The sequence below is a fragment of the Dermacentor andersoni genome, chromosome 1 (assembly GCF_023375885.2).
Source record: "Dermacentor andersoni chromosome 1, qqDerAnde1_hic_scaffold, whole genome shotgun sequence".
Classification (NCBI taxonomy): Eukaryota; Metazoa; Arthropoda; class Arachnida; order Ixodida; family Ixodidae; genus Dermacentor; species Dermacentor andersoni.
This window is the reverse complement of record NC_092814.1, coordinates 257,343,256-257,359,723: the sequence shown is the minus strand read 5'-3', so window position 1 is coordinate 257,359,723 and position 16,468 is coordinate 257,343,256.

Below are 16,468 nucleotides of genomic sequence, written 5' to 3'. Positions count from 1 at the left end.
GGTGCCTGTTTTCCGTCTTTGCTCAATTTAGTGAATGGCCTGACACGCGTTTTCTCGGATTCGCCACGTGCTGCGAATTCATCTGCTAGCACTGCAGCACGTTCCAAGTCCTTTCGCCCGACCTATCTTGAATCCACAGGCGCATCTCTTCGCTCAAGGACCCATAGAAATGATCCATGTAGATTAACTCAACAAGCTTGTCGTGACAACCGAACGCGTCTTCCCCTTTTAGCCATTCAATTAAATTGGCTTTCAGCTTGTAAGTGAAATAATGAAAAAACTCGCCCGGCGTTTTAGCTGTCTACCGGAAACGACGATGGAAAGCCTCCGCTGAGAGCCGATATTTCCTTAGCAACGCAGCTTTTACTTTCTGATAGTCATCTGCGTCATCTCTCGTTAGCCTTGCAAATATTTTATGTTGCTTCGCAAAGAAGAACGGTCAGAATCTCTTGTGGCCAACTTTCTAGTGCCAACCCGTTTTTCTCGCAGGTTCGTTCAAAAGTAACGAGAAACAATCCCATGTCATCGTTTGCCTTGTACGACGGCATGAGATCCCTTATTTTTACTCCTGCTTCACCTGAACGTCTTTCATTTATTGCGATGTTATTTGCCGATTGCATGGCCAGATCGCGCTGCACGTATAGTTATTTTAGCTTTAGTTCGTGAGCTCTCTGTTCCTCTCGTTCCTTTCTTTCTGCGCTTCCTTTTGATCAGCTTTTTGCCTTACTTTCAAAGCTCTTTGCCTTTCTTCTGCAGCGTTTTGTTCAGCTTTCTCAGCTCGTTTCTCCATCTCTTCCCATGCTTCTGAAATTTCGTCCTGAAGAGCCCCGCGTTTTCAATCGCCTCAATAACCTGCGACTTTCTCTTACCTTTCACGACCTCAATTCCCAGCTCTTAACATAGCAATAACAGCTCTGGCTTTTTCCGTTTGCTTAAATCCATGGTCAATTCCAAACGAGGACTTTCTTTTACTGTGACGTGGGGAAGCTTTCAAGAGGAGCCTGCACGTGCATAAACTAATTTCCCGTCTTAGAAAACACACGAGCTAAAACCTGGCGAAATCTCAAAGAAAGTCAAGCGCTCACCATTACGCTGAAGCCAGGACGAATGATGGAGTATTCCACCGCTGCCACCAGCTGATACAATCTCGACCGGGTAAGGTGGGTCTTCACCGCAAGAATCAGGAAACGACGACGAAGGTGGGCATCGTGATGATGAAAAAAAAAGTTGAAAGTAATATATTCACTTCATTGGTACATGGTTATGACTATTCGAGTCGAGCGCTTCTGCTTAACACGGGGACCAGGACGGCCTTAAATAATCCCTTGCGGTCTTGTGGTAGTCGATGTCCTCTTGGAAAACTTGGGGAGCCTGCGGAGGTATCAATGCCTTCGTCAGGTCCTGCACTCCACGAGCTCCTGCCCTTCGGCTTTTGTTCTCTTCGTCCTTCCCTTTGTGTCTGCTCAGGGTGTAAAGGGGTGACACTTTTTCGGGGAAGGGGGCAATCATCTTGTCATGGCAACGTACGCTTGAATGTTTCTCACACTTGCCAGGTCGACGTCCAGGCTTATGCTAACAGCCTTTTCTGGGACGAGGCAAATCATCTTGTCATGGCAACGTACGCCTGAATGTTTCTCACACTTACCAGGTCGACACCCAGGCTTATCCTAACAGCCTTTTCTGGGAAGAGGCAAATCATCTTGTCATGGGAACGTACGCCTGAATGTTTCTCACACTTGCCAGGTCTACGTCCAGGCTTGTGCTAACAGCCTTTTCTGGGACGAGGCAAATCATCTTGTCATGGCAACGTACACCTGAATGTTTCTCACACTTGCCAGGTCTACGTCCAGGCTTGTGCTAACAGCCTTTTCTGGGACGAGGCAAATCATCTTGTCATGGGAACGTACGCCTGAATGTTTCTCACACTTGCCAGGTCTACGTCCAGGCTTGTGCTAACAGCCTTTTCTTGGACGAGGCAAATCATCTAGTCATGGGAACGTACACCTGAATGTTTCTCACACTTGCCAGGTCTACGTCCAGGCTTGTGCTAACATCCTTTTCTGGGACGAGGCAAATCATCTTGTCATGGGAACGTACGCCTGAATGTTTCTCACACTTGCCAGGTCTACGTCCAGGCTTGTGCTAACAGCCTTTTCTGGGATGAGGCAAATCATCTTGTCATGGGAACGTACGCCTGAATGTTTCTCACACTTGCCAGGTCGACGTCCAGGCTTGTGCTAACAGCCTTTTCTTGGACGAGGCAAATCATCTTGTCATGAGAACGTACACACCTGAATGTTTCTCACACTTGCCAGGTCGACGTCCAGGCTTATGCTAACAGCCGTTTCTGGGACGAGGCAAATCATCTTGTCATGGGAACGTACGCCTGAATGTTTTTCACACTTGCCAGGTCTACATCCAGGCTTGTGCTAACAGCCTTTTCTGGGACGAGGCAAATCATCTTGTCATGGGAACGTACGCCTGAATGTTTCTCACACTTGCCAGGTCGACGTCCAGGCTTGTGCTAACAGCCTTTTCTGGGACGAGGCAAATCATCTTGCCATGGGACGTACGTCTGAATGTTTCTCACACTTGCCAGGTCGACGTCCAGGCTTGTGCTAACAGCCTTTTCTGGGACGAGGCAAATCATCTTGTCATGGGAACGCACGTCTGAATGTTTCTCACACTTGACAGGTCGACCATAACAGCGGCCAATTCTGATCACCGAAATGGGAGATCTGCCAAACCTCCATATTTTTTTAAACATTGCTTAACAACAAAAAGGCGTTGTTCTTTCTTGTATCGTGCCATTTTTAATAACCTTGAACTGTCAGCTGTCACGCTGTCTTGTTTTTGTTTTTCGTTGGCAACACTTTAACGCACAAATCGAGCAAAATTCAAATCTTGCGTGATTTTTGGGACACCCTATATAAACGCAATTGTCAGGCCAGCACTGCGGTGTCTCATTTTCCCACTCTGTTAAGTCTGCTTTTACTTGGTTCAACTGGTTCATTCAAGAGTTGATAACTGTTGCAACACAAGCAAAATAAGCAGCCAGTCGAGCAGAATGAGCGCGCTTGCCTGTAAGGAACCTCCGCCTGCCAAATTAGGCGCGCGCCAGAAGGCGTTTACGCAACGAAGCAAGAATCAGCGCGGCGCTCTGGCATCGCAGTGGACACGGCGGGATCTGCAGATCGCGTGAGCATGTCCTACATCGTGTGCTGGCTGCATGCACGCGAACAGAGTAGTGTTTCCTAATCTCTGTTAGGCGGAGCGATCGAGATCGCATTCATTTCTGACATATCACCACTGCGTCGCTTGGCCGTAGGCTGTGCCGTGTTTGCTACCATAACATACGCATTCTAGCCTCGCGCAATAAGAACTGGTTTTTCCATTAGCCTGCGCAGAAAACTTACAGAGCGCAAGATAGCACGACGGATAGGTGGCTACCATCTAAGTTGTACATACGACCAGCTTGCCGGCGCTTGTTTCTTTACCCTTTCTTTTTCGTTTCGGTGGCCAACCAGGAATACAGCCGCTGTGAAGGAAGTGAGCAACACAAGCGACTGGAGGCAATAAAAAGCTAATCCCTGGCCTGTTTGCGTTAAATAAGGCAGGTCAGGCGGCAGCCGCGACTTGTAAAACAAAACGCAGCTCACGCTGTCGCAATGGCAACAGAAACCCGACGAACCAGTGCGCGGAGTCGCGTGCTTCGCGGCGCGAGATGTGAGCGTGCCCTGGCAGACGGGGCGATCCCACCGGGCTGCCCCGCGTTTCGCGTGAGCACACCTTTTCGCGCCTTTGGATATGCCCGGAAAGAGAGAGGCACCGAAGAAGCGCGCCTTCCCGCCGACGCTTCCATCACGTTCGCTCTCGCTTAGCGCCTGGCTCCCGGCGCGCGCGGTGCGCCCACACTTCGTTGAGTCGTCGCCGCTGCCCCGTGCACTGTGCCCTGTCGCCATCGCGACTCCTCTCACTCCAGCAGCACGGTGCCTTTGAAAGCGCAGGCTTGCTGTCGCTGTTGACAGGCGCCGCTTTGGCAACTCCTGCAGTGTACTTTAGGGTTCAATACTTTATTGAAACGGGGAAAAGCAGCAGGAGAAGATGCAATAACTGTCGATCTAATCAAAGATGGAGGAGACATAATGTTTGAAAAGCTGGCAGCTCCCTACGAACTGTCATTGACTTCAAGAGCCCCAGAGAACTGGAAGAATGAAAACATTATAATAATGCCCAAAAAGGGTGACGTTAAAAAATTGAAAAATTATAGGCCCATTAGCTTACTCCCAGTATTATATGAAATATTCTCAAGGATAATTTCCAATACAATAAGGGCAACACTGGAATTCAGTCAACCAAGGGAACAGGCCGGCTTCAGGAAGAGATACTCTACAATGGATCACATCCATGTCATTAATCAGGTAATCGAGAAATGAGTAGAAAAACAATCAGCCTCTCTGTATGACTTTCATAGATTACGAAAAAGGCATTTGATTCAGTAGAGATACCAGCAGTCATAGAGGCATTACGTAATCAAGGAATACAGGCCGCTTACGTAAATATCTTGGAAAATACCTACAGAAATTCTACAGCTAACTTATTTCTCCACAAGAAAAGTATAAGATACCTATAAAGAAAGGGTCAGACAAGGAGGCACAATCTCTCCAATGCTATTCACTGTGTGCTTGGAAGAAGTATTCAAGCTATTAAACTGGGAAGGCTTCGGAGTAAGGTTCGATGGCGAATATCTCAGCAACCTTCGGTTTGCAGATGACATTGTCCTGTTCAGCAACACAAAGCACGAGTTACAACAAATGATTGAGGACCTTAACAGAGAGAGTGCAAGAGTGGGGTTGAAGATTAATATGCAGAATACAAAGATAATGATAAATAGCCGGGCAAGGGAACAAGAGTTCAGGATCGCTAGTCAGCCTCTACAGTCTGTGAAGGAGTACGTTTACGTAGGTCAATTACTCACAGGGAATCCTGATCATGAGAAGGAAACTTACGGCAGAATAAAAATGGGTTGGAGCGCATACGGCAGACACTCTCAGCTCCTGACTGGAAGCTTACAATTATCATTGAATGGAAAGGTGTACAATCAGTGCATTTTACCGGTGCTGACATATAGTGCAGAAACTTGGAGACCGACAAAGAAGCTTGAGAACAAGTTAAGGACCGCGCAAAGAGCGATGGAATGAAGAATGCTAGGCATAACGTTAAAAGACAGAAAGAGAGCTGTTTGGATCTGAGAGCAAACGGGTAATAGTCGATATTCCGATTGACATTAAGAGAAAAAGAATGGAGCTGAGCGGGTCATGTAATGCGTAGATTAGATAACTGGTGGACCATTAGGGTTACAGATTAGGTGCCAAGAGAAGGGAAGCGCAGTCGAGAATGCCAGAATTCTAGGTGGGGCAATGAAATTAGGAAATTCGCGGGCGCTAGTTGGAATCGGTTGGCTGATGATTATGATGGTGATGATGATGACTTTATTCATGTTTCCCGGATTACGTTGCCCCAAACCACCTTTTCATAAACGGAGTGCCCAGTTGCTCGCGACGTTACAGAGCACCGTGTTCGGCTTAAGTTACCAAGCCACTGTTGACTCATTCCTGATGCTGGTGTATACCGAAGACCTAAAAAGAGCCAAGAACTCCCCTCATTAGCTTCGGAGCGCCAAGAGCCCCGCTGCACGGTCAGGTAGGCAGCTGTACAGTTCAGGAATGACACAACGTTTTACGTAAAAAGAAGGTATCTGATCTGAAATCGTTCCAACGATTATATGTGTTTCAAGTCGTTTGTTATAGAGGGTGATCAAATTTAAGTTTTATGGAATTTTAAGAAATAGCCTGTTGCAGATAACACAATTCTGGTCCTTGATCTGAATTATTCAGAGAAGCGGGCATTACTTGCACGAGAAATCGAGACACATGTTCAACAAATTACCAAAAGCCACTAATTAGGTTTATAATTATTTACTTGGCACTTATTGCAATTTACGTATTGTAGCCAATGAGTTTGCAAGGCTCTATCTACATGGAATAATCTTCCGGAATGATGCCAGTTTGGAGATATGCTCCATCAAACTTGCCCTAGAAATGCGCTGTTGTTTCACTTACTTTTTTTAACAAAACGCTCTTTTTATGCAATGAAGCACAAAAGTAACTGGAACGCCCATGTATTTGGTCCCACACTTTGGGAAATAATATGTCGAAGCTGATATCATCCTGGAAATTTATTTCAAGCGAATACGTCTTCCAAGCTCACCGGCTGCAATTCGTAAATTGCAATATGTGCCGTAACGTAATTAAGAAATTAGTTAGTACATTTTTGTTTATTAGTTGAATATGTGTTTCGATTACTCGTGCTAGTAATCTCCGCCTCTTTGAATAATCCAGCTCAAGGACAAGAATTAAGCCATCTATACAACAGGCGATTTTTTAAAATTCCATAAAACTTACAAATTATCACCTTGTATAACTACTACAGCACGGCCGCTGAGGTCCTATAGCCAATGCATTTTCTTTTTTTTACTCGGAAAGCCTATAAGCTTTGGCCAGGAGTCTTTTCCAGGAGCTCTTCCAGTGACACCGGAGTTCTCTCAAAGTTTTCAAGGAGTAACACAGGGTTTTCTTATATCTGCAACTTTCAATAGAACCAGGGCAATACATGCCGCCAAACAAAGCAATGAACAGGCTGGCTTTCGGATGAAATATCAACTATAGAGGGCATCAGTGTCATCAATCAGGCAATTGAGAAATCTTTGGAGTATAAGCAACCTATCTATATGGCTAATATATATTACGAAAACGCATTCGATTCAGTAGAGACTCCTGGAGTCATGGAAGCATTGCCCAACAGGAAACATACTTGAATATCTTAGTAAATATCTATAAAGATTCCACAGCTACCCTAATTCTTCACACAAAAAAGCGGAAGAAATACAGATTAAGAAGAGGGTCCGGATAGGAGACACAGTCTTTCCATACTTCGAAGTATTCAAGCTGCAATACTGGGAAGAATAAGGTGTGAGGATCAACGGGGTGCGCCTCAGCAACCTGAAGTTAGCAGGTGACATTGCCCTGTTCAGCAACGCTGGAGGGGGCTTGCAACAAATGACTTTAGACCTCAGCCGACGACATGTTAGGGTAGCTTTGAACATTATTATTCAGAAGACTAAGATACTGTTGATTTGTCTTGCAAGAGAACTAGAATTCGTGATTGAAAGTCAGCCCCTTGTATCTGTGCAAGAGTACCTTTATCTAGGCCAGTTAGTTACAGGGGACCCAGATCACGAGAAGGAAATCTACTAAAGAATAAAAATGGGTTAGAGCGCATGTCAGTGATGCGACAGACATTACCAAGTCATGACCTCCAACTTGCCGCTATTTTTGAATATTGTACAATGATTGCATTCTACTGGTCTAACATGTGTAACAAAGAAGCTTCAGAAAAACTTAAGGAACGCCCTACGAGTGATGCAACGAAAAATGGTAGAGGTAACGTAAAGAGACACGAGGAAAGCGGGGAGGATGAGAGAGCAAACGAGGGTAGCCGATATACCAATCGTGATGAGGAAGAAATTGAGTAGGGAAGGCCATGTAATGCGTAGGGCAGATAACGAGTGGTATATTAGAATTGCAGAATGGGGGCAGAGGGAAGCGAAGCGTAGTCGATAACTGCGGAGAACTAGGTTTTGTGATGAAATTAGGAAATTTGGAGGCGTAGGATGGTGGGCCAGCTGGGCAGTGGTAATTAAAGACTGCTGGGAGAAAAAATAGAGGGTTTCACGTGCCAAAACCACAATCTGATTATGAGACACGCTGTATACTAGGGGACACCGCAATAATTTGGACCACATAGGGTTCTTTAACGTGCACCTAAATCTAAGCGCCGCTGGGAGAGGCCTTGATCCTTAAGTGGACATAAAAATGATGATGATGGCGACGAGGACTGAGTTCTTATGATCACGTGCTACTTCCTAAAGAATCTGAGGTTCTTTAGCGCTTCTTCCAGTTCTATAGCACCCTAGCTTGCATTTTGTTGGTTCCCCTGCACCCACAGGCTTGTCATGCCAGCAAGCGAGATAAATTTGTGCAGTTCAGTGTGGCGAAACATTCGTATGCTACTCAGACCGTGACGAGCACTATAGCTCTCCAGATCGGCTTCGGAGACACGATCGTGTACACATAACACTGGCCGCGCACGCCCTCGGTACACTGTATCCTCGGTTCCCGTGCAATTGTCTCCTTGCTTGGTAACGAACAACCGCAGACTAATCGTTGAGAGATGTTTTGTTTTCGGCGACGACAAATGCAGGCCCGACCGAACTCGGCACATGACGCTGCCTCCTCTCACTCATTCAGCCGCTCTGACCTCTATCACGGCCGTGACATTCAACCCTGCTCCCGATGATGACCTCCATTCCTGTTTGCGCACCTTCGCCTCTTGTCTCCCAGCTACAGAACTCAAGGAAGCTATTCCGCGCCGGCGAGAAGTGCTACACTCTGCAATTGGCATCGTCCCGTACCTCACTGTACACCAACGCCGAACCAAGGAACCGCAGAGTCGTTAATTTCTCGGGATCCCCCGATCGCCTCTATACCTCTGTAGGGCAACATCGGTTCCTTATCATAAGCGGCTCAGGCCTGTCGCATCACGTATAGCCTCGAAAGCGCCTTGCCGACTCCGCGCAGCTTCGACCTCCAGCCGGAACTCCTCGACGCTAGTCGATTCTCCAGTGTAGGCCGTGTCTGAGTAGCATTTACGAAAGCCAACTCTGCCATCATCAGAATGCCTCGCAATGCTGCGTGCCCTGCCTGCAGTTGCGTCGAGGCCATCGAGCGCAGTCCCTAGGCGCCCGTTCCTGCGTCGGTGTCGACCCTCGGCGTCCTCGTAAGCGAGCTAACGAGCATAGCCAATTATGAAAGAGTGAACGCGGATGAAAGACGGCGATAACGAAGAGAGCGCGAGGAGGAAAGCGGAGGAGGATGGTATGGCGAAAGCGTGAGAAGAAGAGCGTAGTGCCGTGCAAGACGGGCTTTGCGGCGACGATGGTCACTAGATGGAGCCAGAGTAGCGCGCGCGTCCTCTGTTCACGGATGACGCTACCAATACCATAATGGAAGCGAAACGCTGCATGAGCGGCGGTATGTGCGGCGGCTCCTGTGAATCGCGCCCACGCGTCACTTACGCGCTGCCTCTCGCGATCTGCCGGTTAGAGAGGCAGCCGCGCTACACTTCGCTCCGTTTGCATTATTTGCTATCGTTTCATTCTCTACGTTTGTTTGACGCTCATACATCGTCTACTATCGTTGTGCTTCGCATTCAGCAAGAATTTGCGCTAAACGCTGAGGAACGTTTCTGAATCTCTGTCCACAGCGGCATCTTTTCCTTCTATTGACCGCAAGACGCTATTTTTTGCATGTATATAAAACAAACCAATGTGGCTGTTCGACCATCCCAGTGACGTACAACATAGTACATTTTTCTGTATGTATGGTGACAGGGTCCTGCGGCAGTATTTGCGCACCGAAGCTGCGAATGAGGAAAAGAGTTGTCACTGCTCCGACAACTTTGGAATGTATACATTTATGTCGATACATAGGCGCCTAGAATACCAAATTTCGCGTCACTAACTCATCGGCACACACTTTCGCGCACACAATGATGCGCTTACACTCACAAGTCAGGAATAAAGGTGAGCGGGTGATCCCATTAGTGACTGTGACGACACATGGCCTGGACCATCTATACCGCGTGTAGTGGCCTGAACTTACGACGAGAGCTTATGCCAGGCCGTTCAGAGCTCCCCGCAAGTTTGCGAATGATTGTCTATAGGCGGCGCATTTCCTTCTAGATCTACTAATCCACTAGGACTAATCCACTAATCCTCCCCCGTGAACAGCTCCGCTGCGCTAACGAAATACACGTTAAGTCATTGTCACGGCCGGTCCACTCTCTTCATAACAGCGTCAGTATTGCAGACACAGATCACGCTTAGCACAATGCATCTTATGCATCGTTGTCATTTTTCTTTTTTTTTTCTTTAGCTCATCGTTGGGGCGTGGGAATTCAGCTTTCACCACCGAAAGATATACTTGTTTGGCCAACGCCAAACAAATGTATCTTTCGCGACCGTTGAATGGATCATTTGGAAGCAACCGCCGTGCCACGATGCCCTGCGGCTCACGCGGAACCTTGGGAACACATCGGGTCGCGGTTCTCGTTCGGCCGCAGCGACCCCGGCATAGCAGAGCGGCCGCGCTGTCCGTGCGCGGCCCTTGAACTTCCGCGGCCAGCCGGCGGGCATCAGCGCCGAAGCGGGCCGCCCAGAGCCCTGCTCTGCGTCTCGTCTGGCTCTCGCGCGCGCGTGCGGTGGCGAACGAGGCTAAAGCGGCGCCCAGAGACGAGCCAGGGAATTAGCCGCTGAGCGGGTCCATCTCCAATTACCAGCGAATCTGGGTCAGACAAAAGTGAGCGCGTCGCGTCCTTGAACGAGCCCCGAAAGGGGGGCTGCGCCACGTAGAGGAAAGCGGCACTCCCCAGGCGCGCACTAAAAAAAGCACCGAACACGTAAAAAGACCATATCTTGGTGCGTATACAGATCGAGCGCTCAAACATCGCCTCCGGTCATCTCCCTATCGAAGACGCCGCGGCGCGAACGTTCCTCGTGTGCGTGCCGCCGAGCAAGGAGCAGCGGGGGGCTGTCGTCGCCCAGCACGACTGCCAGTGGGAAGCCGGCGTCGACGCGCGCCACACCGAATCGTGGCAACAGCGGGAGGCTTCCGGGCTGCCGGCCGACGGCAGCTCTCGTCAAACAGCCGAGGAGCAATGTGTCGCGTGCTCTCACTCGAAACTGTAGCTGCTGCAAATGACACGCACCGGCATGCTGCCGCGGCATTTTCAAAAATAAATGTACTAGAATACGGGGAGGTGGGGATTGTTTAGCGGCGATATCATCATAATCATCATCATCATGCTCATCACCATCATCAGCCTATCTTATGTCCACTGTAGGACGAAGGCCTCTCCCTGGGATCTCTAATTACCCCTGTCCTGCGCCAATCGATTCCAGCTAGCGCCCGCGAATTTCCTAATTTCATAACCCCGCCTAGACTTCTGCCGTCCTCGACTGCGCTTCCCTTCTCTTGGCACCCGTTCTGTAACTCTAATGGTCCGCCTGTTATCTAACCTACGCATTACATGACCTGACCAGCTCCGTTTTTTTTTTCTTAATGTCAGTTAGAATGTCGGCTATCCCCGTTTGCTCTCTGATCCAAACCGTTCTCTTTCTGTCTCTTAACGTTACGCCTAACATTCTTCGTTCCATCGCTCTTTGCGCGGTCTTTAACTTGTTCTCAAGCTTCTTTGTGAATCTCCAAGTTTTTGCCCCATATGTCAGCACCGGCAAAATGCACTGATTGTACACCTTTCTTTTCAATGATAATGGTAAGCGTCCAGTCAGGAGCTGACAATGTCTGCCGTATGCGCTCCAACCCATTTTTATTCTTCTGTAAATTTCCTTCTCATGGTCAGGGTTCCCTGTGAGTAATTGACCTAGGTAAACGTACTCCTTCACAGACTCTAGAGGCTGACTGGCGATCCTGACCTTTTGTCCCCTTGCCCGGCTATTCATCATTATGTTTGTCTTCTGCATATTAATCTTCAACCCCTCTCTTACACTCTTTCTGTTAAGCTCCTCAATCATTTGTTGTAATTCGTCCCCTGCGTTGCTGAACAGGACAATGTCATCTACAAACCGAAGGTTGCTGAGATATTCGCCATCGAACCTTACTTCTAAGCCTTCCCAGTTTATAGCTTGAATACTTCTTCCAAACACGCAGTGAATAGCATTGGAGAGATTGTGTCTCCTTGTCTGACCCCTTTCTTTATAGACATTGTCACGATTCACAAGCAGCAGGAACTGATAAAAAAAGGGCAGGACACTTTAATTGCAGGCCAACTGAAAAACGATCGCGCAGGGACCTCTTCTTCTCTTCCGCAATGCGCGAGAACTTCGTCTTCCTCTACGTGCCGCGTACTAGATGTGGCATTTGCCTCCCTCCAGAGAGAGCATCGTCCCGATGCTCACCTAGCGGCAGAATGATGTGTCAGACAAGATGTGGTAACTTCATTCCGAACAATAGGGCTACATGCGCACAATGTGCACGACTTCTGGTGGACGCTGCCTCGCCCTGGAGGAAGCAGGACTATCAGGGATAACCTCATAGTTCAGGTCTCTGAGATGCCGTAAAACCTTGTACGGACCCAAGTACCGCGTGAGTAGCTTTTCTGAAAGCCCTCGCCGATGGATGGGACTCCGAACCCACACTTTTTCTCCTGGCTGATATGGGCGCCGTAGATTGTAGCGTCGAGCGTCGTAGTTCTGTTGTCGGGCGATTCTGACGCGGGCGAGTTGTCTCGCTTCTTCAGCACGTTGAGCGAAAGCTTCAGCGTCCGTGCCTGTATCCCCGCAGTCATGTGGCAACATCGCATCGAGCATCGTCGTCACTTCACGGCCATGAAGAAGGCTAAATGGTGTCTTTCGCGTTGTTTCCCGTTGAGCAGTGTTGTAAGCGAATGTGATGTACGGTAAAATGTCATCCCGATTTTTGTGCTCCACGTCTACGTACATACTCAGCATGTCTGCGATAGTCTTGTTCAAGCATTCTGTTAGGCCGTTCGTTTGCAGGTGATAGGCTATGGTCTTTCGATGAGCCGTGCCGCTGAGGCTAAGCACTGTCTTTAGAAGTGTAGCCGTAAAGGCAGTCCCTCTGTCCGTCATTATCACCGCTGGTGCACCGTGCCTTAGAACCACGTTTTCAATAAAGAATCGCGCTGCTTCGACTGCGGTGCCACTTGGAAGGGCCTTGGTTTCTGCATAACGGCTTGCACAGTGGAAGAATTCTTGAACACAAGGAGGTGGAAGGCATCATCTGCTATGACATGTGCGACTTTATCAGGTTCGGACATCTTCGGACTCACTTTGCGGGACAGAGTGAGCACGTCCTGGATGTACGTGTACGTGAGGTAGGATTCAGTGCACGTCTGGACACGCGAAGCGAGGTCTTTTTGGTCGGCGCGCTGACATCCAACAGGCTCGGGAAACAAATCCTGGAGCTTCTGTTTACAAATGTCCCAACTAGTAAGTTCCTCCTCGTGGGTCTGAAACCAGACGCGTGCCGTTCCCGCGAGGTAAAATATCCAATTAGCGAGCATGATGGTCTGGTCCCAGTGGTTGCTGGCGCTCACCCGCTCATATAGGTTAAGCCAATCTTCAACATCAGTGTTGTCGGTTCCGGAAAATGTTCCTGGGTCGTGGGGTTGTGCAAGAATGACAGTGGGCGCAGGTGCCGACGTGCCCGTAGCATCCTCGTATTGAGCTGGCATCGTAGATGCAGCCAAGGAGCGCCCGCTGCGTAAATCCGTCTTGATATTAATCCCACAGCCTCCACCAAAAATGTTACGGGGTTAAAAGAAGTCAGAAGTATATTTACAGGATATTTACAATAATTGTAGCAGCTGACAAGATGGTAGACAGCGCGCGAAGTCCAGAGCGTCGTCTTATTCGTCAGCGTGTCACAATATATATATATATATATATATATATTAATGACCTTCCGTCCACCCAATCTTCTGCCAGCCACCATTTTGCTGACGACTCTGTGATTTTCCGTGAATACGTAACCTCAACGTCATTAATACTCTCCAGACCGATCTTAATTTGGTCTATAACTGGTTCAAAACTTGGAAAATTGAATTAAATATTAACAAATGTAAGTTCATGCGTCTTTCTCGCTGCTCTAACACTCCCCCTTCTTATTGTCTTAATGGCATTCCTCTTGATTCCGTCGCATCATATAAATATCTAGGCGTACATATATCACGAAACTTAACATGGAATGCTCATACTGAATACGTTGCCAATAATGCTAATCGCATGTTAGGGTATTTACGTCGCAACTTCTCTGCTGCTACTTCGTCCTTAAAACTCTTGCTTTATAAATCGCTAATACAACCTAAACTTGAATACGCGTCACCTATATGGGACCCTGGGCATGAAAATCTTATATCTTCTCTCGAACTTATACTAAATAACTCCGTTCGCTTCATCTTTTTCAAATTACAACCGTACTGCAAGTATCACAGCCATGAAAACTAACCTTTCTCTACCATCTTTAAAATCTGGCCGGAAAATCAGTCGCCTCACTCGATTCCACAAGGTATATCATCACATCATGCTACACGACGATTTTATTTCACCACCGGAATACATCTCCCACCGCATTGATCATCCGCACAAGGTTGGCATCAAAAAGTGCAATACTAAAGCTTGTTTTCAGTCCTACCTTCCCCAGACATCTGTCGAATGGAACCGCCTCCCTCCCGATATTGCAGCCATTGAGGATAATCAACGATTTCGTGATGCACTAACAACCTTTGTTTATTTTGGGGAATGTTGAAATTACGTTCTAACAAAATCCACTGTATTGTATTTATTGTCTTTGTAACCTATATTACCCACTCCCCTCTGTAATGCCTTTGGCCCTGAGGGTATAATAAATGTATATATATATATATATATATATATATATATATATATATATATATATATATATGAGGTAGCTATCGCTTAGTAGGCGCTGCGAAAAATCTACGACATCGCGGGGAGATGGCGTGGCAACCTCACATTGAGCTTCGCAGTGTTTCTTTTCCGCATAATTGCCGGCTTATCAAGGCGCCCGTCGCGGTAAGTGTGGAATATTCGCAATTCAAATTGTATAATAGCGTGATGATAAATTTTTACTCGGGGAAAGCTTGGCTTCAAGGCCTATGGACTGTATGATTGATTGTTCTAACCGTTCATTATATTTTTTTAATCGCATAACGCGTACAACGCAATTCAGCCTCTTCATCTGGATTACTTCGAAAGGGCACCATTATTTGAACGACAAATTGTAACGCCCAGATAGCTCCTTAAAAGTATTTACTCATTGTAACTTTCTGATTATTCGCTTTGGGACACATTCCTAAATTGAATCCGAGCAGTAGTGAAGGCATGTTTGCTTAGCAGAAACTGGCACCAGTTTCGATATAACTGCGCTTAAAGTGCGCTACATGGGCATTGGCATTGGCAATGTATTGGAAATACATTGGCATTTCAGTTGGGAGCCTTCTCAAGAGCTTCCTTCTAACAGTTCGGGATGATCTGAGCCAGTGAATTTTTTAACAAATTTCGGGGAAGAATATCTGCAAAGTGGTGCTACACTTTGATTTCTGCTAAGCAGACATGGCTTCCCCACCGCTCGGCTTCAATTCAGCAATTGCGACATGGGCCCTAAAGCGAATAAACAGAAAGTTGTTTAATGAATCTTTTTCATTAGCTACCTGACGATTGCGATTTATCATGCAGGTAGAGCTCGCCTCTCTCAGAAATCTACCTGCAAGGGTGCAACAGGGCTCTGTTGCAGGAGTCTTCTCCTTATTACTTTCTTTCTTTCTTTCTTTCTTTCTTTCTTTCTTTCTTTCTTTCTTTTTTGCCTGTACGAACTGAAAAGAGACGTGATATAGAGGTAGCGGGCCTAAGAGGGGGAAAAATGAAGAAAAAGATTGCGAACGTAAAACATTCATATGGGTCACCTTTATAATTGTCCTTGAATGTCCCTCTCAACGTTTCAAGTCAGTGATGCTATCGCTAACTTGACCACGTCGCTTCTTGTACGATCTACGTCGAAGGTTTGTCTACCAGAGCGCAACTCGCTGAAATCGCCGCACCGACTGGCAGCGCCTTCGAAGAGGGAGGGGCAGTGTGGGTACGCTGACATGACGAGTGGCATCGGAGACGTGGAGCTGAGCAAGACGGCGACGACGAACGTGCGAGCAGTGGCACGAGCGCGTCTCTGTGACCACGTGATTTTTTGTACGCTCTCCGGCCACGCCGTCGGATTTCCCGCTTCATGAGCCACATAATGCATTCGCATTAAAATATTTACCGTGCCAACTATACCATGCCACTAAACGCGTGCGGGTACTTCCACTACCGATGCCCGTGTTCATTCCTTCTTTCGAAATTCTGGTCCATTGCTTGTATGGCACCTGGTTCAGTCCGCGACCTCAAAGCTCTCGTCCTGAACATCCATGACTCGGAAGAGCAGTTTAGGCATTGGAATGCCTGCAGGTACATGGCTCGAAGCCAGCTTTGGCCACAAGCCAAGTGGCCGATTTGCCACAGGCTGTACCGTCTCCGGCAACGGAAACTAAGCACGAGCGTACAAAGGTGATTTCTTTTTTACTGATTGGCCAAGTAATGATTCTTTACAGTCACTTTGTTACTGCTATCGGTGTTACTGCTGTTGCACCGATACACAAAGGTGGGGATCAAAGACAATTTAATAATTATAGACCAATATCTGTTTTAACCGGGTTTTCAAACATTTTCGAACACATAACTTATCACTGATTG